Raw genomic sequence first — 22,673 nt, forward strand, 5'->3', positions numbered from 1 at the left:
CAAAGAGAAAAACATATGCTATAGTCCAATATTCTGATTTATAAATTGTGTCTAAAAAGAAATGCAGTTTTATTGTTTTCCTGAAGATAATATCCATTAATAGTAAACACTGTAAGAGTTTGTTCCCTTATGTTAATTAAATATATAAATCACATAGTATCAGAGCCTTGAAGTTTTTTCTATGTTTAATCTTTTTTCCAGTTTTGAGAAATAATTGATATGTATCACCATATAAGTCGAAGGCTTGATTCACATATATCATGCAATGATTGCCACAATAGGTTCAGCTAACATCCATCATCTCATATAGATACAATAAAAAGAAAAGAAAAAAATTCTCCTTGTGATGAGAACTTTTAGGATTTACTCCCTCAACCACTTTGCTGTGTATCATACAGCAGTGTTGGCTAAAGTCTCCGTGTTGTACGTTACATGCCTAGTACTTATTTATATCTCATAACTGGAAGTTTGTACCTTTTGACCACCTTCCTTCAACTCCCACCCCCCCCCACCCTCCACCTGTAACAACTACAAAGCTGATTTCTTTTTCTATGAGTTTCGTGGGTTTTTTATTTTGTTTTTTAGATTCCACACATAAGCGAGATCATACAGGTTTTGTCTTTCTCTGTCTGACTTATTTCTCTTAGCATAATGTCTTCTTTTTTTCTTAATTTTTTGTAATGTTTATTTATTTTTGAGACAGAGAGAGACAGAGCATGAACGGGGGAGGGTCAGAGAGAGGGAGACACAGAACCCAAAACAGGCTCCAGGCTCTGAGCTGTCAGCACAGAGCCCGACTCGGGGCTCGAACTCACAGACCGTGAGATCATGACCTGAGCCAAAGTCGGCCGCTTAACCAACTGAGCCACGCAGGCGCCCCGAGCATAATGTCTTCAAGGTCTATCCGTGTTAGAGATTACAAACGGTAGGATTTCCTCTTTTATGGCTTACTAATATTCCTTTTTATACATATAGCTCACATCACAATCTGAAGAAATGTTGATGATATGCCATCCTTTCTTTTTCAATGGAAAAGACTAGAGGGGTTAAAGGGGTATTTCTTAACTCTTCACTATCCACTGGATTCTTCTGCAAATTAAAGAATCTATAAAGTAGTAGAAGAAGAAAGTCCTTCTACTATTTGCTTAGAATTCTCCTACTTTGGGGCGCCTGGGTGGCGCAGTCGGTTAAGCGTCCGACTTCAGCCAGGTCACGATCTCGCGGTCCGGGAGTTCGAGCCCCGCGTCGGGCTCTGGGCTGATGGCTCGGAGCCTGGAGCCTGTTTCCGATTCTGTGTCTCCCTCTCTCTCTGCCCCTCCCCCGTTCATGCTCTGTCTCTCTCTGTCCCAAAAAAAAAAAAAAAAAAAAAAAAAAAAAAAAAAAAAAAAAAAAAAAAAAACACGTTGAAAAAAAGAAAAAAAAATTAAAAAAAAAAAAAAGAATTCTCCTACTTTGCCTTTTATCTTGACCTCCCTTTGCCAGTGAGGATGTCCTTCCTTCCCCCACATAACTCCTCCCCTCCTTTAATCTGTCCAACTGCAACAGAGACCCAGGCACGGATTCACAACCAGGAAGCTGTCCCTGACTTTCTCACCCCCCAACATGCCCAGCTCCTGGCCAGCTGAGGAGCTTCTCCTCTCTGCTGGCTGCACACTGTCCATACCACCATCACCTCACTTACCTGAGATCATAGTGATCTGGGCATGTGTCTTCTTTCCCAAAAGAAAGAGAACTCCCCAAGGGCAAGGGCCAAATCTGTATGCTCCAGCATGCAGCCAGGAATCTGGCAGAATATACTTTCCTTAATATTTTCCTTTCAGAAAAAAAATGCCAGTGAATGCTAGTGCAAGGAGGACAAATGCTGAATCAGTGAAACCTTATTCAGCTCTTTAATGTTTTTGAAACTCTCTCTCCTGTTGACTTCCATCCTACAGCCAAACAAATGTCCATAAGTTCAGGGGAAGTGGCTCCAGAAGGCCACCAAGAGCTTTGGTAGTAGTGGAAAAGTTATAAATGACCCATTTTATTGTATGGTACTGCAATACGCAGTGCATGATTTTGTCTTTTGTGGGGACATAAGAATTTAATTATAAGGAGCAAATAGTGACAGTCAGATAAACAGAACACACTCCGTAAAATCACTTGTGCAAGTCTCTGGTTCCTCAGGCTTGGTTTCCAATCACATTATAAAAGATATGGCTTTTTAAATTAATAGGTTAATCTAGGCTTAAGAAAGGAAGATACAATGGAAAAAGCACTGATGCAAAATGCAGCATGAAACCATCTCTTGGAGGAAGCATATTTCCTAGAACAGAGATAAGGGAAACTAGAATGTTCCAAATGATATTCCTCAAGATAACATTTTAAATTTGTTATTTACCACATTGACTATAATTTAGTTGAAGAGATTACTAAATGAGAGTTTGCTGGTAATTTTCCCTACCTCTTTTTTAATGATGCTCTTTTTTCATTTATCATGTTTTAAATGATTCTATAAATAGTTTTTTATGTTAAAAAATAGTTTTCTCTTTAAAACAGAGTATTAAATGGGGGTCCTATATAAAATATCCTACAGAGTGAAATATTAAGAAATAACATAACCAAATAATTGATACAGTCATTTTAATTGCTACCTTGTTATCTGTGACCTAGTTTGCTTAGTGGTTTTTATGGAGCCTGATTCTCTGATTTACTGGAGAATGTTAGATTCAGAATGAATGTTAAGAATATTTTGATCTTTCAGTTCTATTGGATTGACACTATTTCTGTAAAAACAAATCAGGCCAGGAAAACTCATTTTTAGTATTTTTTCTAGACAGCAAGTTTTTTTTTTATCAAATTGGATTTAATAAAGAGGAAGAGCAATTTTTCTGTAATTATTATTCCCTATAGAGTATATATATGAAGGCAGACAAGAGAGAAAATTATTTTATCATAGTCCCTTGAAAAAGTATTGCAAGCACTCAAACAACATTAACCTGAAGTCCACTTTTTCCTTTACGAACTAAAAGCAAGTCTAACAACACTTGGAGCCAGGGTTAGGCCTAAGGTCATACCTTCGTTTTCTACTCCCTATAGCAGATCTTCAGTCTGCAAGTTCTTCTTGAAAACACTCATCTCTGTGAGTCATCCAACCAAGGCACAAAATGGCATTCATCTGTGATTACAAATGTTCCTGATGCAAACACTCCATTCCCAGAATGTGGAAAAGTCTAGATGATAACGGTACAGAATTGTGAAATAACCGCAGGTATGTAGAAAGGCTTTTTTGTGAACTACAGTGAGAATAATAATAATTAATGGCAGGCAAAGAGAGAAAGACAAAGAACAGAATGTTGAAAGGCACACACAGAGGCACACTCACACCCACATGCCTGTGCCTGTGACAGAAAGATTCTCAACACAAGGCCTTAGATCAACCCCCTTACTTGACAGTTATTTCTCAGAGGTGCCTTCCTATCTCCTCAGTAAGGATGAACACTCAGTCAGAGGTATGGACCCATTCCTCAATATTTTGTTTCTTTGCCCCAAAGTGTCTGTGTGGGCAACAGGCATGAACGTATACATGAGGTTATAATGGTAAAGTGAGAAATGAAGCCTGATCATCAGAGACTTATTCCGAATACCATAATCAAAACCACCATAAAAAACAAGCCGTATAAATGGTGACATTGTTTTCATCACTTTTGAGTAACTGTTGTTCTAGTTTCTTTCATTAGCTTGGCTGCTAGGAAATCACTCATCATTGTTATTAAATTCACATCTAGTCTCATCGTGTTTTCTTTTTTATCCCGGTCTTTCACTTTGGCTGTGTGATATCTTTTTTTAGCAGGTTTAAGTCATTTTTACTTACTTTACTGTATTTCCTTTGTGAACTATTTGATCCTTCAGTAAAAGACCAGAGGGGCGCCTGGGTGGTTCAGTCAGTTGAGCGTCCAAATCCTGATTTCAGATGAAATCATGATCCCAGGGTGGTGGGATTAGGCCCTGCGTCGGGCTCCACCGGAGTGGAGTGAGCGTGGAGCCCACTTAAGATTCTCTCTCTCTCCCTCTGCTTCTCCCCACTTCCCTCCTACTAGCATGTACATGTGAGCACTCTCTCTCAAAAATAAATAAAATAAATAAAATAAAATAAAATAAAATAAAATAAAATAAAATAAAATACCAGAAAGGGAAGAATAAGAGGAAGGCAAGGAGCAAGGGGAGAAAAGAAGAGAGGAGTAAGTTCTGGACTAGGGGATTCAGTCAGGCCCCAAGTGGAATTCCACTGCTTTCCAGTGTTTTTACTTGAGGCAAGTTACCTTAGTTAACTGTTCCGAGCTTCAAACCCTTCTAAAACAGAGGGATATTAGTACTTACTTCAATGGAGAAAATACAATAGGAGATCAATGTCTAAATCACTGTGTGTGTGTGTGTGTGTGTACGTGTGCATGTGTGCGTGCATGTATTACAGGTGAAACTATGCATATAGCTACAGCTTACATATTGTGAAATATATATGTATATTTATATACACACACATATTCACATACACACATACAATCTCTCCCTCTCCCTCCCAACACAAACACACACACGAAGTTAATTATGATCTACAGATGATATTGGAAGTAAGTCTAGGATATAAGCCATTTTATTAAAGCAGAATTTGGATAATCCCTGTATTAAAAAGAAGCCTAAAAGAAACTCCTCCCTTTGGGCCCCCCACCTGCCTGTCTGCTACAACAATCATCGCCCCAGCACACAGCGCTCACCACTGACCTATTGCAGACAGTTAATCAAGAGCAGAGAGAGCAGCTTTCACAGTACAAGTAGTTACTTGTTCTCAACTTTTTAAAGTTCATAATTCAGTCTTACTGTCATTTCTTTCCTCTTGCCGGTACTTTTATGAAAGGTAAAGCTGCACAGAAAGAAAACCAGAGTCATTAACTGTTTGAAAGTTTAATGTGCTACCAAACCAGAATTAGATGTGATAATGAAATTTCCACTGCTGAAAGCAGACTTTGCTAACTGATGTATGTAGTGAGAAGGTGGTCACATAACCAATGAAAATAAAAATATGCTCATTTTGTATATTTCTCTTTCATTTTTTTTTGTTTGTTTAAACTGGCCAAACACCAAATTAGGCTTCAGTTAAGATACTTTTTAAAAGTAGATTTAGTTAAGTTCCACTTGTTTTTTTTGAAAAAATATATTCTACATTTATAGTATAAGATGCTGCTCAAGTAACCTTATATCTTAGACACACTGTAGGACAATGGGTCAGGCTTTATGGTTTAACATTGCTAGACTTTATTCAGCCATCTAATTGGTCAGAAGAGCCATCAAAGTCACCAGAATCCAGGGCATGCAATGGTTCGCCCTATGCATGCCACTCCCCAGTCTGGCATTCAAGGTATGTCTAAATAGGATTCCAATTCACCTTTTCTAACTACTTCAATTTCTGGTTTCTATGCTCAGTGTTGTCCGTTATATACAACATATTCATTTCCACCAATTTGTCTTTGCATGAATGTTCTGCCTTCCTAAAGTTCTCAGCCACTGCTTCTACGTGATTTCCCTCCTCCAGGTACAAGCGCACCCAGTGTGCAGCTTCCATTCGGGAAACTCTTGCAGATCACCATCTGCTGAAATGACACCACTGAAAGTTCATTTAAACTGCCCTTTTCTCAAGAAATTATTCCTTCCTGCCCACCCCAAACTGACCCAGTCTCTTTCCCTATCCATCCAGAATCAGTTTGCTTTAACTCTTGTATGTCACTTTTCAGAGTTCTTGGCACACAGGAGCTCCTTTGCCGTATGTTGAGTGAATCAATGAATTACAGTTTTTATTGCACTTTCATGTACCCCTAACCTTCTCCTCTTTAGCTTATAAGCTTATTAATGGCAAAAATGGAGTTGGTGGGAGGAGTGCTTATTAATCTTTATAACCTTTAAATTATCTAATAGGTTCATTGACCATAATGAACGCTTGATAAATATTTCTTGAACTGCATGATTAAAGTGAGTTGACCGGGCTGGGCTTGGTTAGAAGTGCCTCAGGATTGCCCCTTGATTTATCAGGAGCAGTGCTGGTAATGCAAGAGGTAATTTTCTTTGCTGAATCATAACTGAGTTTATATCACACTAAGCTTTGGAAGGTACCATTTTTCAAATTAAATATAAAAACAATAACCTTTCTGTTTGTAACATTTTAAGTTCTCCTGGCTCCTTTCAGGCATGGGGGCATTTCTGTAAGGTGTTGACCTAAATTTCTTCTGACCTAATTTCCTTGTTGCAAAAGGAATTCGGTGCAGCCAGCCCCCACTGCGGAAAGGTTTTGTTCTATATCACTGTCACATTTCAATGACAAATGGAATGAACTTTGTTAGTCCTTTTGAGATTTCAGAATAGCTCAGGATATTCCCCTCTAATATCTAAGAGGATTTCAGTGATTTGTCCTGCAGGCTACAGAGTGTAAAGGGCCTCCCTTTGTCCTGTGTACTCCCCTAAGCAGTCAGGCTTCCCCCCACGGAAGTACCAGAAAGTATTCACACATGTTTTTTATTGCACAGCAGCTGAAGAGAAGGTTGTGATGAAATGGAGAAGAATGGGAGTGACAAAAACGACCATTGGGCTCTCAAATAAAAAAAGGGGGGGGGGGAGGAGGGAGCACCTGGGTGGCTCAGTCGGTTAAGTTTCAGACTCGTGATTTCAGCTTACCTCATGATTTCTCTGTCTCCAGATGGAGCCCCAGCTTTGGGCTCTGTGCTGACAGTACAGGGCCTGCTTGGGATTCTCTCTCTCCCTCTCTTTCTGTTCCTCCCTTCTCACTCTCTCTCTCTCAAAATAAATAAACATTTTGAAAAAGAGAGAGAAATGTTTCTTGGTAGTGATCAACTATACTCTGGTTCTAGTCCTACATATTTTGAAGCAAAACCAAACTAACCCTTACTCCTATGATAGGAAAAAATAGATCTCTTCCAAATTATAAAAATAAGCCAAAAAGAATTTTTTCCCACTACAACATATAAGCATATGTATATATTTGTGTGTATATGTGGCTGAGAAGGAGCAAGCTGGTGAAAGAACAGGATTTGACTCAATTCAGTAGCTGTATAAGTCATAAGACAATAAACGAGATTATAATAAAAATTCTTTTGAGTTTTCAAAGGAAAGACAAGACAGTCTTCTACCAAGAATAGCTTCCTGGAAGAAGGGCATACTTCCAGGTGAAAGGGCTTCTTTCTCATGCTATTATTAACCAATGACCATTATGTGAATCATGTATTTACATTCAGTTTCCATATGAAATAGACTTAATTTTAAGATTCAGAATTTTACTAAAGTAATATACATAATACATGTGCTTGAAAATGCTTAAGATGACTGGAATTCTCTCAGGGAGATCATAAATTATAACTCAAAAATGTTACTCCATTATTTCCATTTGGAAGCAAGTCTCCTGGAAGACCTTAAGGGGCCACACCCTGCCAGTTGGTGATGTGGTCAGCAAAGTCTAGAGGAGGTCATAGAGAGCAGCTGTCCCAGTAACTTGGCCTCCGCCTAAATGGTAACATGAAAGAGAATAAAAGGAGAAAAAAAAATCTGACAATGAAAGCCAGAGAGTCTGTTTCAAAAGAGAAAAGATGTAAGAAAAGTAATAGACAATAAAGAAGTACATGAGGGGGGAAAAAAGTTGTTTCTAACAAAAGACCAGAAGGAAAGTAAATCTGAAGAGGAAAGGGAAATTTAACCACTCAAAAAAAGTCTGAATATCTTTAGAGGAACTCCCCCAAAGAGTGAAAAATCACAAGCAGAGCAAAAGATGTATCTAGATGGCAGGTTATATATAAAGAAAGCAGCCAGAAGAGAGTCTCAGTCAGCAAACAGTCACTAAGAACCTATGGGAGCAGACACTGCTCTGGGTGCCCAGGAGGCCATGGTGACTCAAACAGGCAAACCCACTACCAATGTGTTATCTCGTCAAGACTGTGTTAGCCAATGGCCAGGAAAAACTGAGTACTTAGAGTTACCTTTCGTATGTTATGGCCTGGTACACGTATTACACCAAGAGCAGAGAGATGAGGGAGAGAGAGGATGCAAATAGATAATAAGACTATTTGGTTGGCTTCTGAGCAGAGAGGACTAATATATTATCCAGATCAAACAGATTAGATTCTCCCCTGAGAGCTCTCACCTGAATCTCTAAATAGATTATCTACTAAAGGAAAAGAGAGGAAAATCTTTTCTGAAATCAAAGGAAATTATTATTCTGGGAAGTGGTTTTGGCAAAAGAGTTTCGTGGCATATTTCTGTGACTTGTAAAGGATTTCCTAGTGTAAAGTAAAATTTGAAAAGTTAAATTGCCCAGTAAGAACTGGTCTCCGCAGATGCTATCACAAAATGGCACAGCACAAGTTCTATGTGAATTAAAGACCTTGCCTGGGTCTTTTGAATTTCTTTGGTATCTTCTCTTTCTAATTAAGGACTTAGCATGATCCCTCTACCTTGATTCATGTAGGATGAAGTAAAGCTTTAAAGAGCGAGTTTTCATGGTAACCTGAAAACACATGTCAACTCATAGGAAAGCTCTGTGGTGAACTTTAAAGTTGTTTCTTCTTATGGAAACCAGCTTTCCAAGATTGTGTCTTTTACAGAATCTTCTCCAGGAGCAAATGACCTTGGGCTGTTAGGGTTTATTTACCTAGCATGGCATCCTGGCACCACTGCCCTCTGCCCCTGCTGCGATCGATACACACCTGCTACTCCAAGGTCTTCTATCAAACACATGGAAAGAGCAACTTAGGAAATCCATTTTTACGTTACCAAGAACAAGAATGACAATTTGAAGCAAAAGCTGGGTCAAATTTAGCTCTTCATAAAATTGGCTGGGCCTGCCTCTGCTCAGGGGAAAGCCTTGCTGAATCTCCACTTTCAGAAGCCACACTAGATTGAACAATCAGACTGTTTGAAAAACCCATCATCCCACAAGGATTTGTGAAGTGTTGAGCGTCTGGCACACGGGTGTTCTGAATAAAAGGATTTTGCCAGGAGTTTTGAGATCAGAGATCCATGATTAACTCTGACTGCCTGGATCAATAAAGATTGTTTTCCTTTGAAACAGAGCACCTATAAAATTATGTAATTTGAGGTATAGGAAAATCATTGCCGAATGAGCAAAGAGTACTTTGCTGCCCACAGAATCCATTTGGTAATAATTTCAGCATGAAACGTAAGACCATTATTTTGATAGGACAAATGTATTCACAAGTCACAAAATATTGTATCAGTTAAAAATTACATTTGCATAAAATATGTTTTCAGCACAAACTCACTCAGGTGTAGCACCAGTCACCAGAAATGCAATTCGGTGTGAGCTATTTCCTAAAGGAAAAGTACATGTGAGAATTTAGATTATTTTGTCTAGCACAGCTGCTGCTTGTACTGCAAAAGCAGAGATGCAGCTGATGACAAGGTAGAATGGAACTTGGCACCTCCACTGGCGTCCAGCCAAGAACACAGAATGTTTGAGCCAGTCTGTGGCATGTGATCCATTTCTTAATTGTTGATAACATGTAATTAGGACAATCTAAGCCTAGCTTAATGAATGCAATAAGTTAAACTGCAGCGCTTGACTCTACTTGGATAGACTTTGTTAGTCTTGGAGCGTGGAAATGCAGAGTAACGTTTTATAAACAGTACAAAATGGAATCTTCCCTTTACAAACTATCAGCCTAAAATTATGGCCGACATCCTAACCCACAGTATAAATTCTGTGCACGGTATAAATGTCAACTGATATTCATGACCAATGTGTCCAAAATAAATTTTCCCCTTGAAGATTTTAAAGGTAAGATTTATGTGAAGAAATTGGTCACATATTTAAAAATGACAGACTACACGTTCTGCTAATCAGTTATCAACCTGATTTATTTTGACAGACTTCTTTCTAAGATGATCAGAGCTCAGTCTAGTGTACTACATGGTTTTTAAAATGCAATTATTTTCTCAAAAGTAATGAATTATTTACTTTTTTATTAAAATAGACTCATTGCATTCACTTTTTCACACCCCCTATTCCTTACTGGTAGGTTTTGTAAAAACCTTGTCATTGTCAAGCATGCAAAAGACCTACACCTATGCCATAAATAAACTCAGCTGACTTTTTCCTATCTCTGGTAAAAGAGCTATTTTTTCCTAAGAGGTAAAAAGTCCTACCTAGATACAAAATAATACAAGAAATGAAGTTTTGAAAAAAATGCGTTTTTAGCTTTTGACCAAAAAAAATTTTTTTTAAAGGAAGCACTGTTTATCCACAGCATGCATGCTTTCTGACTGGTTTTTTTTCCCCCATCTTTAAATTTGTTCTAATGTTATCAGAATTGATTTTTAGTCTCAGCCATCCCAAAGGAACTGTCTTGAGTGAAGCTCTTATCGGGGAACTGTAATGAAGAATCAGCTTGCAAAGCTGTTACTATGGTGCTCACATATCTGAAGAAATTTTTAGTGGAAATAAAATTCCAAAGCACTAAATTTAGAGGTATTTCATTTCCTACTAAGAGGTATAAAAATAGTACTACTAGATACAATTTAAATTCCAAGGGGGAGATATTTATTTCTGTACAATCCTCAACCATGTACATTCTAGAAAGCTAGTTTCTTTCCATAGGTCTTGAAATAAATTAAAAATCATGTTAACTAATTCCCTCTTAGGCCACATAAAGGATGGTGCGTTAAAAAAAAAAGGAGATTTTAGACAACTTGTGGAATGAGGAAAAGTATTTGCAAACTCTGTATGTAATAAGGAGTTAATATGCAAAATATATAAAGAACTCATGCAACTCAATAACAACAGAACCAAACAATGCAATTAAAAAAAAAAGGGCAATGGACCTGAATAGACATTTCTCCAAAGAAGATACACTAAAGGCCAACGGACACATGAGAAGATGCTCAACATAACTAGTAATTAGGGAAATGCAAATTAAAACCAGAACGAGATCTCACTTCACGCCTATTAGAATGGCCATCATCAAAAAGACAGGAGATAAGAAATACTGGCACTGATGTGAGGAAAGAGAACTCTTGTGCATGCTGGTGAGCTTGTAAAATGGTACAGCCACCATGAAAAACTGCACAGAAGATCTTCAAAAACTGAATAATAGAACTACCATATGATCCAGCGATTCTGCTTCTGGAAATATACCCAAAGGAAATGAAAACACTAACTTGAAAAGATACCTGCACCTCTATGTTCACAGAAGCATTACTTACAATAGCCAAGACATAAAAACAACCTACATTTCTATCAACAAATGAGTGGAGAGAGAAATTTTGATATATATAATATATACCTCACAATATACAACAGAATAATATATATATGTATATATATAGAATAGAATATTATTCAGCCATAAAAGTGAGGAAATCCTACCATTTTTGACAACATGGATGAAACTTGAAGGCACTATGCTAAGTGAAATAAGAGAGAAAGAAATACCATATGATTTCACTTATACGTGGGATCTAAAATACAAAAATAAAAAACACCAAACTCATAGCAGAAGACATCAGATTTGTGGTTACCAGAATTGCAAGGTGGGGAGAGGGGGAATTGGAGGAAGGTGGTCAAAAGGCATAAACTTCCAGTTATAAGATAAATAATACTAAGGATGTGATGTACAACATGATGACTATACTTAACACTGCTTTATGATATACAGTTGAAAGTTTTTAAGAGTAAATCCTGTGAGTTCTTATCATATGAAGAAAATTTTTTCCTTTTTTTCTTTCCTTTCTTTTTATTGTAACTATAGGAAATAACAGATGTTAGCAGAACCTATTGTGGCAATCATTTCACAATATATGTAAATCAAACCATCATTCGGTATGCCTTAAACTTAGACAGCAATGTCTGTCAATTATCTCTCAGTAAAACTGAAGAAAAAAAAGAGATCTTCATTTTCACATTTTCATTAGTGCTGCTTTTATTATAAAACTTTACAAAGTGAAGGCATAACTGTATAGGAATGTATTATTTTTCCTGTGTTTAAGAAAAAGGTTTTGACAATGATACATACCTGTAGTTTCAGATAATAAGCTGTATACCAACTCACAGGATAGGGTAAGGGAGAGAGTCAAAGAATGTCACCAGTGCCCTGGCCTGGTTGCTAGAAAGCTCAGGTTTAAGACACATCTTCCATTAGAAGCAGTAATTATTGTGTGTGCACAGGCAACAAGATCCCCTTTTCCCAAAAATAAAAAATAAAATTTTCCAGAAATGATGACAAATTCTAGTACTGAAATTAAAGTAATTATAAGCATCATATGTAAATACCCTTCTTCTTCCTCTGCCCACTATTAGAATAATGTATCGAATTCCTCAAGGCAAATTGCATTCCAGAGGTGTTGCCTAAGTTACAACATGTAGAGGAAGAAATTTTTTTAAATCACCTTTAAATTTTTATTTTTCAGATTAAGGCACCAAAAACAACAGAAAAATAGCCTATAATATTACATGGGTGAGAATATTACATCTATACTGCTAAGTTCATAAGAAAGAAAGAGGAGCTGGCATCTCTCAAGAAATAAGACTAAGGCAGTTACCGATCCACACTTTTATCTGAGTAATAGATATACATCTAATTATGGAGGAGGAGGATATAACAAGTACTGTCATAATTCTCCCACCCGTTATATGTAATTTTATATATGTATATTTGGATGAAAAACTTCTTAACATTAAGGTTTGACAAGTGCAATAAAGAAAAGGGTTTTGAGCTTACGTTGTTCGGTGCACACAGGAAAGAAGAGAAAGGTTCATGTTATAATGCCTTTTATCTGTTCTTACACATTGTCCTTAAACGAAGTTATTCAGAAAAGCAGTCCACACACCATCATCCAAATTAAAATGCAAACCTCACATTAACACGAATAAATGTGTCCACAATTTCAGAGATTATTTTAGGAAATGTGGTCCATTATATGTGTTTCTTTTATGATGAGTTTGGAATTGGGGGGAAAATTTGGCTCATAGTTAGCATAAAATACCAAAACTAAGAGATATAATGCAGTGCTATAATGGGTAATTTCCACTATTCTTGTACAAATATCTAATTCAATACTTCTAATTATCAGTTTGCACCATGAAGGAAATATTCCTTTGAGTAAAGCAAATGTAGAGCTTTTATTAAAGAATTCGCATGATTTTCTAGGTACACTTTTCATGTTACCATAATTTAATTTTCACCTCTATTTGACGGGGCCTGCTACAAATAGTGAAATCTAAAGGGGAAAAAAAAGTATAAAATAAATGAGTTTATTTTGCTATCACATAAAACAGACTCTAAACTGTAGCATTATAAGATAAAATTTACTAAAGCTCTTTTTTTCTGACAAAACACTTAGAAAACAATCTCTTAAAATGCCAGTTTAAAAACAGCTTAAGAACATTACACTCGGGGCGCCTGGGTGGCGCAGTCGGTTAAGCGTCCGACTTCAGCCAGGTCACGATCTCGCGGTCTGTGAGTTCGAGCCCCACGTCAGGCTCTGGGCTGATGGCTCGGAGTCTGGAGCCTGTTTCCGATTCTGTGTCTCCCTCTCTCTCTGCCCCTCCCCCGTTCATGCTCTGTCTCTCTCTGTCCCAAAAATAAATAAACGTTGAAAAAAAAAAAAAAAAAAAAGAACATTACACTCACTGTAAAAATCACCTTTTTGTTAATTCGTTATTTATTGATAAAAGAAGTGTTTGCCTGTTTTTTGTTTTGTTTCGTTTTGTTTTGTTTTTTTGTCACAATGGTTGTATTTCTTTTTTCTTTTTTCTTTTTTACAGGCTGTATTCTAAATATAATCTACTAGTATTTATCCACTTTTAGCTCACAATAAAATCAGCTCTCCACCTTTCCTACCTGCTAGACAAATTGGATCAGAAAGTGATTCTGGTGTTAATTTTACCAGAAGCTAGACAGTGTAAACTGCACATTCGGCTACACAGATTTCTGGACTTTTGATTGTGTCTATGAAACTGTATTAGGGATGGTATTTTGTAAATATGAAACTGATGCATTTCATGACATTCCCTAAATCATGTGTCTTTGTAGTTTCTCACCTTCAACGTACAGCCAGAAACTTTATTGCCCTGGATCAGGAAAGGATAAGAACTTCATTTGTGAGCAAGCCTTTGTAGGGAGTACCTTGATTTGTTAAAACGTTTTAGTTCCTACTTAACACTTCACGGACCCAGCCTCGAGGATGCAATCTATAATTTTCATTATGAAGAGAAGAGACCTTCCACCTATGAACTCTCTATGCCGCGCAACTAGCTGCTTTCAGGGAGGTGTGCTTAGGACAAAGAGGGAGGGAAGCAAAGCAAAGCCCCTTCTGTTTCTGGAGGCTGAGGATGGTAGACTTTGAAAAGCCATCTGAGACTGCCTCCCAACTTTCCTTTCTGGCTTTCACTCTTCTTAGTGGTCAGGTGCAGGAAACCCAATGGAAGAGCAACCTCAAATTCCATATCAACTAGAATGCAACCTCCCCCACGCCCTGGGGTTGCCCCACATCCACTTCCTGGGAGTGGAATCTATTAGCTTTGAGGAATGGCTTTCCTAGACTCCACTTTGTTTCACTGTGGCCTGGATAGAAACCAGGCATTCCCACAGCACCCCACCCTAACCCCATAGGGAACTAACAAGACAGCTGAGTTAAGAGCTAGCAAGCAAGAATGCCTCCATGGTAGGTCAAGTGAGGCTTTCTGCCAGGGAGCAATATGGGGAATGAAGCAGAGAAAGCCAAGGTAAGAGCAAGTTGACCAAGCCAAGATAAAAGGTGCCACATCAGCTGAGTGCCAGCAAGATAGCAGACAAAGGACATCAGCCTGGAAACCAGAGGATCAAAAGAACTCCGCACCCAAAGATGCTAGCTAGCTCTTCCCCACCACTCCTAGACTATGAAAGTCTTACCCGTCCACCACAATCACCCAATCACCAACTAGAAAGGGTACCTGGAAGTGGACAGAAGGTTGAGAAATTTGGGAGACAAAGCATGGTTTCCTAAAGGCCAGCATTATCTAAAGGGGTTATTTTAATTGGAGCAGACCTAATTTTAAATGACAGAGGACTTTAAATTTATAAGAGAACCAAAGTAGTTATAGACAACATATTGGAACTACATTTTCCAGGCACATCCAAGTGTGAGTTAAGTCAATGTTATAAACCCAACACAAAGACGAAAGCTTCGGTAGTACAAATAATTCCTTCTCCAAACACACATTATAACACACAAACACAGTCACTGCATGGTATTTGGTGAGCAAAGTAGCGTGGTCCTTTTTGGCCTGAATTGTCCGCACAGAATAACTATGTTAATCAAAGTGACCAAATAACCACTTGGGTTTCCTTTTTGGTTCTTCTGTGTATGTATTAGTCAGAATTACCAGTGTGAAGGAAAAACAAAAACAAAAACAAACAAAAAAACCTTGCTCATTTTTAGTTTAGTCATCTGGGAAAAAAAAGGCATAGTAATAACTGGCATGATTCTTTGGGGGAATTAAGTAAGATGATTTATGTGAAGTTAAGGGCTTTCTCTAAATTGGTTACCATAGTGTCTGCTACCGTTCCCTCCATTCCCTCCCCCACTCCATCTTCATACATTTTCTGAGATCAGCCAGGTGCAAACCTTCAGCATCACTGACATCCCATTTTCCACTGCCACCATTTCAAAAACCCTAATCACTAAATTGGCAAGTCTTTGTTCTTCACATGAAATAGTTACTTTTTTTAAAAAGTTTTTGGCAAGACATCTGATCCTTTGGGAGTGGGGTGGCCAGGCTGTTTTATTTTGTGGGTTTTTTTTAATTTTTAAACATTTTTATTTATTTTGAAAGAGAGACAGAGCGTGCATGCACACACAAGCTGGGGTGGGGCAGAACGACAGAGGGAGAGAGAGAGAATCCCAAGCAGGCTCTGCACTGATAGTGCAGAACCCAACATGGGGTTTGATCTCACGAGCCATGAGATCATGACCTATGCCAAAATCAAGAGTCAGACGCTTCACCAGGTGACCCACCCAGGCACCCCTAAAATAGTTCTTACACTTACCCACTGTCTTCATTTTCACTGCCATGGCCTTCAATACAGATCTCACTTCTTCTCTTTGGCACCTGTACCTTCTAATACTTGTCTCTTGTTTAATTCCCTTGTTTGCAAACTGGACTCAGCTCTGAGCTGGTCATTCCTTTCTCCAAGGCCCTCTCTTCTTTTCTAGAGACGCTCTGGAAGAGGCAACTAAAACGTCTGTATCATTTTATATTATTTTCCTCTACAGATAAAATTAACGTTCATATTCATTTATAAATACCATATTCCTACCATCCAGCACAGTGTCTCACCTACTTCAAATTGTGCATAAACTTTCATTTTTGAATGAGTGAAGACTCTGATACACTACATAACCTTTCGATATAGATCTCTTAAGATGAAGACCAGTCTCCATATTTTACTTAAAAATGAATGATAATAACAGTTATTATTATTTGGAGAACGTAGACATTATCAGCATGCTTTTACAAGCAATTTCATTTGAAAACTGGGTTTCTAGAAGGTGAGAAAAATTGCCTAGGTTCTCACATCTAGTAAACAGCAAAGCCGAAGCTTGAACACAGCATCACTCCATTCTTTTCACAACCCCAATCAGCTTCAATTGATTGATTAATTAAGTGAGAGTGATTAATTGCAGGCAGCTGGAGCCTGTGTCACTGAGAGTATATTCTTCATTGCAGTTTCATCCAGGGCCATGTTGATATGTTATATTGTCCTCACTGTCTTTATCTATGTTAACCAAATAAATGTGAGAGATGATAAATGAAGGAGAAGGAGAGGGACGTGTTGCATGCGTATCATATGTGTTTGAAAACTGGGGAGATACGATTTAAGGATATATTTGCTAAGGGCTTCTGGAAAAGGAGCTTCCATAGTAGCTCCCATGTCTCTGCAAGACATGAACAGGAAAACGGGTGGCCCTGGTTCTGTCAGCTGCTGGTAGTCACCTTCTGACCATGAAGAAGGCTGTGGAAGGTGCGGTGGGGAGACAGAAAAAAATCAACTTCTTCACAAAACGGAGCCACCTACTACACCATCTTCCAGTTAAGAGGCCATTACATTCTTGTTCAGCGAGTTTCAGTTGGTTTCTTGGGTACATGTAACCAAACTATACGAATTGATATAAGAAAGAAGTAGAAGTGGAGGGCAGTTTATACTTACATTATTTCAGACACACGTGTGAAAGGCATCACTGTGACATTGCCACTGAATGTATTAAAGTTTAAAAGTGCTAAGGGGCGGCTGGGTGGCTCAGTCGGTTCAGCATTCAACTCTGGCTCAGGTCATGATCCCACAGTTCATGGGTTTGAGCCCTGCGTTGGGATCTGCGCTGACAGCTCAGAGCCCAGAGCCTGCTTCAGATTCTGTGTCTCTCTCTCTTCCTGCTCCTCCCCCACTCACACTCTGTCTCTGTCTCACTTTCTCAGAAATAAATAAACATTAAAAAAAAAAAAAACTTTTAAACAAGTGCTTGAGAACGTTTTAGATCACACAGATAGGACTTATAAGCCATGGATGCTGAGGTCTAAACAGTGCATGAGGGCAATGGCGGATGACTTTACAAGGGCTGAAGGAGGAAACAGAACAGCCCCCCTCATCCTACACAACTCAGTATGTCAGTGGGTATCCCATCTGGTTTACAGGTGCCAGAAACAAGCAAACAAAATTTTGGAAAAATTAGACTAGCAGGCAATGTATAAGTGGAACATCCTCTGAATGGATCTTCTCTACTCAAGAGGGAAGGAGGATGTTTTCCACCCACGCTGGGCATTCTGTTTCTATTTTCTGGGCTCTGCCCTATCCCAGGCCCCTCTCCCCACTGAAAGGCCATGGAGAAAATAGACCTCACCAAAGCATGAGACAGAATGACCCACAGTGTGGCTCTGGAAGTCAGCCAGTTGCCCAGCATTGATGTGGTCCCACTTAACTCCACTGGGGTGGACGCATGTAGAGGTTTTGTGACACTGAGCTATCACAGCAGCTGGCATACCAGGAACTGAAGTGGAGTCACGGCAAGTAGGGTGGGCAGCAGAAATGCTCCAGAAAACACTGAAGTGTAATTTCAGGCAATGCCGCATTGTTTGGGAATTTGGGAAACCACAGGAGTAAACAGGACAAGCTGGCATGCAGCAGGCAAAAATAAGACAGGACTTTTTTTTTTTTTGCCTGACATAACAGAGAAACCAGATCAAAGATATGGAGCAGTTGGCATGCAAGTCTGGCTCTACAATACTGATTCATTCTGCTACCAACTGTTTCTTGTGTGCCTACTATGTGTCACACTCTCTGCCAGAGGAGTATGACAACAAGGAAGGCATAATTCCATTGACACACACAAACCTGGAGCCACCAAGCACAGAGATGCAAAAAGTGTGTCATTTCATTATTTTTCCCATAACAATTTATATTTGAGTTGAAGCCCCCATTCACATAGCAGCAAAAATAAGGCCGCCTCTAGCTCCGTCTCCCCCCGGGGTTGCCTCCAACTTCCAGGGGATTTAAAAAGTGCCAGGAAGTCTGGAGAGAGGACGAAGGTGAGGAATCCAGTCCTCGCAGCATTATCTCTGCTACTGGACTCTTCAGGGAAGCCCCCATCTCTTCTCTGCTGACCTGGGCCATCTTTCCCATTCCTGGAGCAAGACCTCAGCAGTCCCCTCTCTCACAGCTACTGTCCATTCCTCACCGGTGCTTCTCTGCTTCTTCACCACTTCAGGCACTGTCTGTGCCTCTTCTTGGGGACACACCAGCACCTTAACTCTCTTCCTCCCTTTTCAACTTGCTTCCCTTTCCTGGACCTGCGAAATCTTACCTAACCCTGGGCTGAGGACAGTACAACAGAAACTGACCCCTTCTTCTTTCAACTCTTTTCTAAAGCAAATCCTTAATTTTGAGTTACAAAAACAAAATGGTAGACTCCTTTACTGTCACTTGTTTTACTTTTTGTCCCTTTCCCTAGCTTCCTGGATGTAGAGGAAGGGTAGGGGTTAGAGGAAATACTAGGAGGACAAAAGCACTGGGTAACATCTCCAAAGATTATCCCACAGCAATGGAGCTATGTTGTTCTTTGAAAAGATGAGACATGTCTCAAGGAAGAAATCATATATGAGCTGGGTCTTGAAAATAGATAGGTATTCCAAAAGAAGAAAATAAAAGAGAATCAAAGATATGAACAAGACTTCACTTGTATTTTTAGATGACAAAATAATACAGGACTTAAGAACAACATGCAGAACCTCACAGAAAATGAAGGTCAATGCCATTAACAGTAGGAAACGTCCACCGTGGACAGAAAAATTGGCCATATGCTGTTTTATTTTATGTGGTTAAATGTGAATTCAAAATTGACATCCCCTCCCTCACTTTAAAGTTCAAAAACTAAAAGTTTGTACAACTTTAAGAAATGTACAACTTGGGTAAGGCCCCCAAACAGAGGTCAGATTAAAAAATCAAGAGCTGCGGGGCGCCTGGGTGGCGCAGTCGGTTAAGCGTCCGACTTCAGCCAGGTCACGATCTCGCGGTCCGTGAGTTCGAGCCCCGCGTCAGGCTCTGGGCTGATGGCTCAGAGCCTGGAGCCTATTTCCGATTCTGTGTCTCCCTCTCTCTCTGCCCCTCCCCCGTTCACGCTCTGTCTCTCTCTGTCCCAAAAATAAATAAACGTTGAAAAAAAAAATTAAAAAAAAAAAATAAATAAATAAAAAATCAAGAGCTGGATTTACCTCTTCCTCTGTGACAAGTACCTATTTGACTAGAGACTTCCATTAGAATAAATGAGTAACAGAGTACAGCATTGCGTAGGAAAAGAGATCCCCCATGAAACTGGTACTTCTGAACTAGACATTTTTAGATGCATGTTACATAACTGATGTGATCAACTATATCATCAAAGAAATATGTAGACACAATAGGCAAGAGCAATTATTTTTAATCGCCCACCAACATAAGGTTTCCTACCAGCAATCTGTATCACAGATTTTACCAACACATGTAACCTCCCTTGACTTCAGTGAGAGTTGTGTGGGTGTCCATGCACTGGAGAAAAGAGTCCCACGAACACACATCACTCTTCTCAATTTACATTTTCAGCATCCTGAATTTAAGCATCTCAATGAATCGGACAGGGAGTGCTACTGAAGTCTCAACTCTAAATAAATAGTTTAAAATAAAAAGTTGTATAAATATCAGTCTGTGCCAACGATGCGGTTTGAGAGGGAGTGCTATAAACACAAAGTAAATTAAATGGGATCTACTTTTGTGGGGTAAAAGGCTACTTAGACTGGTTATTATAGAGAAAATTCTGTTGTGTGGTGCGACAGCACGTACCCATGTGGCTAACCTACAACTGGTAGAAGAAACAAATCCCACCCATACCTAGGAGCGGTGCCACAGCCAGACCACAATTCCTATGAGGGATGAACTTAATTTGCTGAAAATGAAGGCCAGGCTCTGTTGCAGCTCATTAGCTGGTTACAGACACACTGCGAGAGAAGAAAGTGGAATTCAGTCGATGTTCCAACTTCTACATGTGCTGTGAATAAAACAGACTATTGTTTTTTTGATAAAGAAGTATTGTTTTGAATGTGCAGAGTGGCTAAGTAAAGCCAGCAGAATTTTTTGGCCAAATATAGTCTCTTGCTCACTCCTAAAAATCCTAGCTTTCAAATTAAGAGCTGAAGTCATTGAAAAAAAAAAAAAAGTTTACATTCCTGCAGCCTGCTGCAGCAAAGCCAAACAAATGTTTGGCTTAAAGCTCACTTACATCTCTTTCATGAGCCTTTTCTTTAACATGGAAGTCTGAAAAATACCATTTCTTTTATCGAGTCATTTAATGCCAAGTGTTTTGTGTGTGTGAGTGTGTGTGTCCGTGTGTGTGTGTGTGTGTGTGTGTGTGTGTGTGTATGTGTTTGTGTGAGGACACGCACACCCAAAAACAGTACTATAGGGTCAGTGTAGTGGTTTTAAAGCATGGGGTCATATCTGAATTTAAAGAAACCATGGTTTTACAGCTTCTGGCATAATTTAGGTCGCAGTCACAAACTGATTTTTTTAAGCATCATTAACCACTGAATGGACAAGGAATGTGTTATTTTCAAGGAGTTCCTTTGGTGCCAGTTTAGGCAATAAAAACCTAGGACAGGGGTCAAACTTGGGAGGGTAACTAGTATGTAGTTGCCCTCCTGATGCACTTTTTTACCATAAAAAGTCAACATGCTTTTTGGCCTTCAATCTCCAACACCAAGCTGCATAACACAGGGTAACATCAGTTTGTTGGAGGCAGGCATCTAGATGGCAAATTTCCATGCAGTCAGTCAGATGGGAGACCTGGAACTCTGAAGAGCCCGTTAAAATTACAAAACTGCAGAACTGAACATGCAGTGGCCTATTATTTTTCAGGATCATGGGTTGATTCTCCTTACAATATTCTATGCGGATCAGCCACATTTTTGTTTGATAATTCAGTTGAGTTTTGTTATCCTAATGACCTTCGTAGAAAACAAATTCCCAATCTAAGAGCAGAAAATAAAGTGGTTTAAAAAAGAGCCTCTTTACAACTAACTTGCAAGTGACAATCCATCCCCACACCTGAAAAAAAGCGAAAGGAGGGAACCTGTGTCCTAGTTGTCTCCAGGCTCTGCATGTTAGTGGTGTTATTTTGTTTTTAAGAGTAACTTGGTATTGAAGGTACACTTCCCAAGTGCAAATGATCAGTGTGTCAGAGTGAGGACAGCAGAGAGTTAAGTATGCCTTCATGGTCGAACAACAGCATGATGAAAGCTGGGGGCCTCCTTAGACCAATTCCATTTCCCTTCTTAGACTTTAAGCACCTAACAAATAGGTACTTTCATTACAGAGGGCAGTTGTTACATGGATGGAATAAAATGAAGCATTTACCATAAAACATTATTTACAGATTGAATTTTTCAATAGAATATCAAAAAAACTGAGATTTTTTTTGGTCATGTCCAGAGGGTCCCCAAACTCTCTCTTTAGAGGTAGTGGCATCAACTTAGTAGAATTTTACCTGCATAGATTTACCTGAAGACTTTACATCATCAGTGTATGAGTGACTATATCAGCATAAAAGGAAGAGCTGAAGAAACGTACATTTTATTGTACATTTTTCCAGATATCTCAAGCATCAACTCTTGTGCTTTTGAGAAGTACCTTAAGATACTACAATCTACCAAAGAATGTTTTTGATTTGTGTCAAATTTCTGAGAATTAAGTCCAGAGAGACTATAAGAGAAATAAGATCACCTTTTGAGAGAATGGATGGAGACTGCCTTCCATTCAAAACACAGTACCAACTCATTAATGAGTTGGCCCCAGACATGCATTTTCCAAATATATATTTGTTGAGTATATAAACTAATGAAATGCTGTCATTTTGACCTTTTTTTTTCTTTTTTATCACTTTTATTAGTTTCTAAAGTGTTTTCTAAAGGCCCTTGCTTCTGTACAAAATGTTTTAGATTGCAAATTTAAATTTTTTGTCTCATGCCATCATTGCGAATCTCCACTATTGTATTACCTGTGTGTCCTGTTTGCCTGTGAATTTGGCTGCTTTCTCCTTCAGTTCCAGGTCCTCAGTTAAGA

General features: G+C 38.9%; 1 long non-coding RNA gene across 2 annotated transcripts in view; it reads right to left on the reverse strand.

The window, feature by feature from the left end:
• LOC147584290 (uncharacterized) overlaps positions 1–22,673 on the reverse strand; it is a 118,180-nt gene that overhangs the window by 46,001 nt on the left and 49,506 nt on the right. The window lies entirely within an intron of this gene.

Source organism: Puma concolor, chromosome A1 (genome assembly GCF_028749965.1).
Source record: "Puma concolor isolate L17-30 chromosome A1, mPumCon1.1.hap2, whole genome shotgun sequence".
NCBI classification, from domain to species: domain Eukaryota; kingdom Metazoa; phylum Chordata; class Mammalia; order Carnivora; family Felidae; genus Puma; species Puma concolor.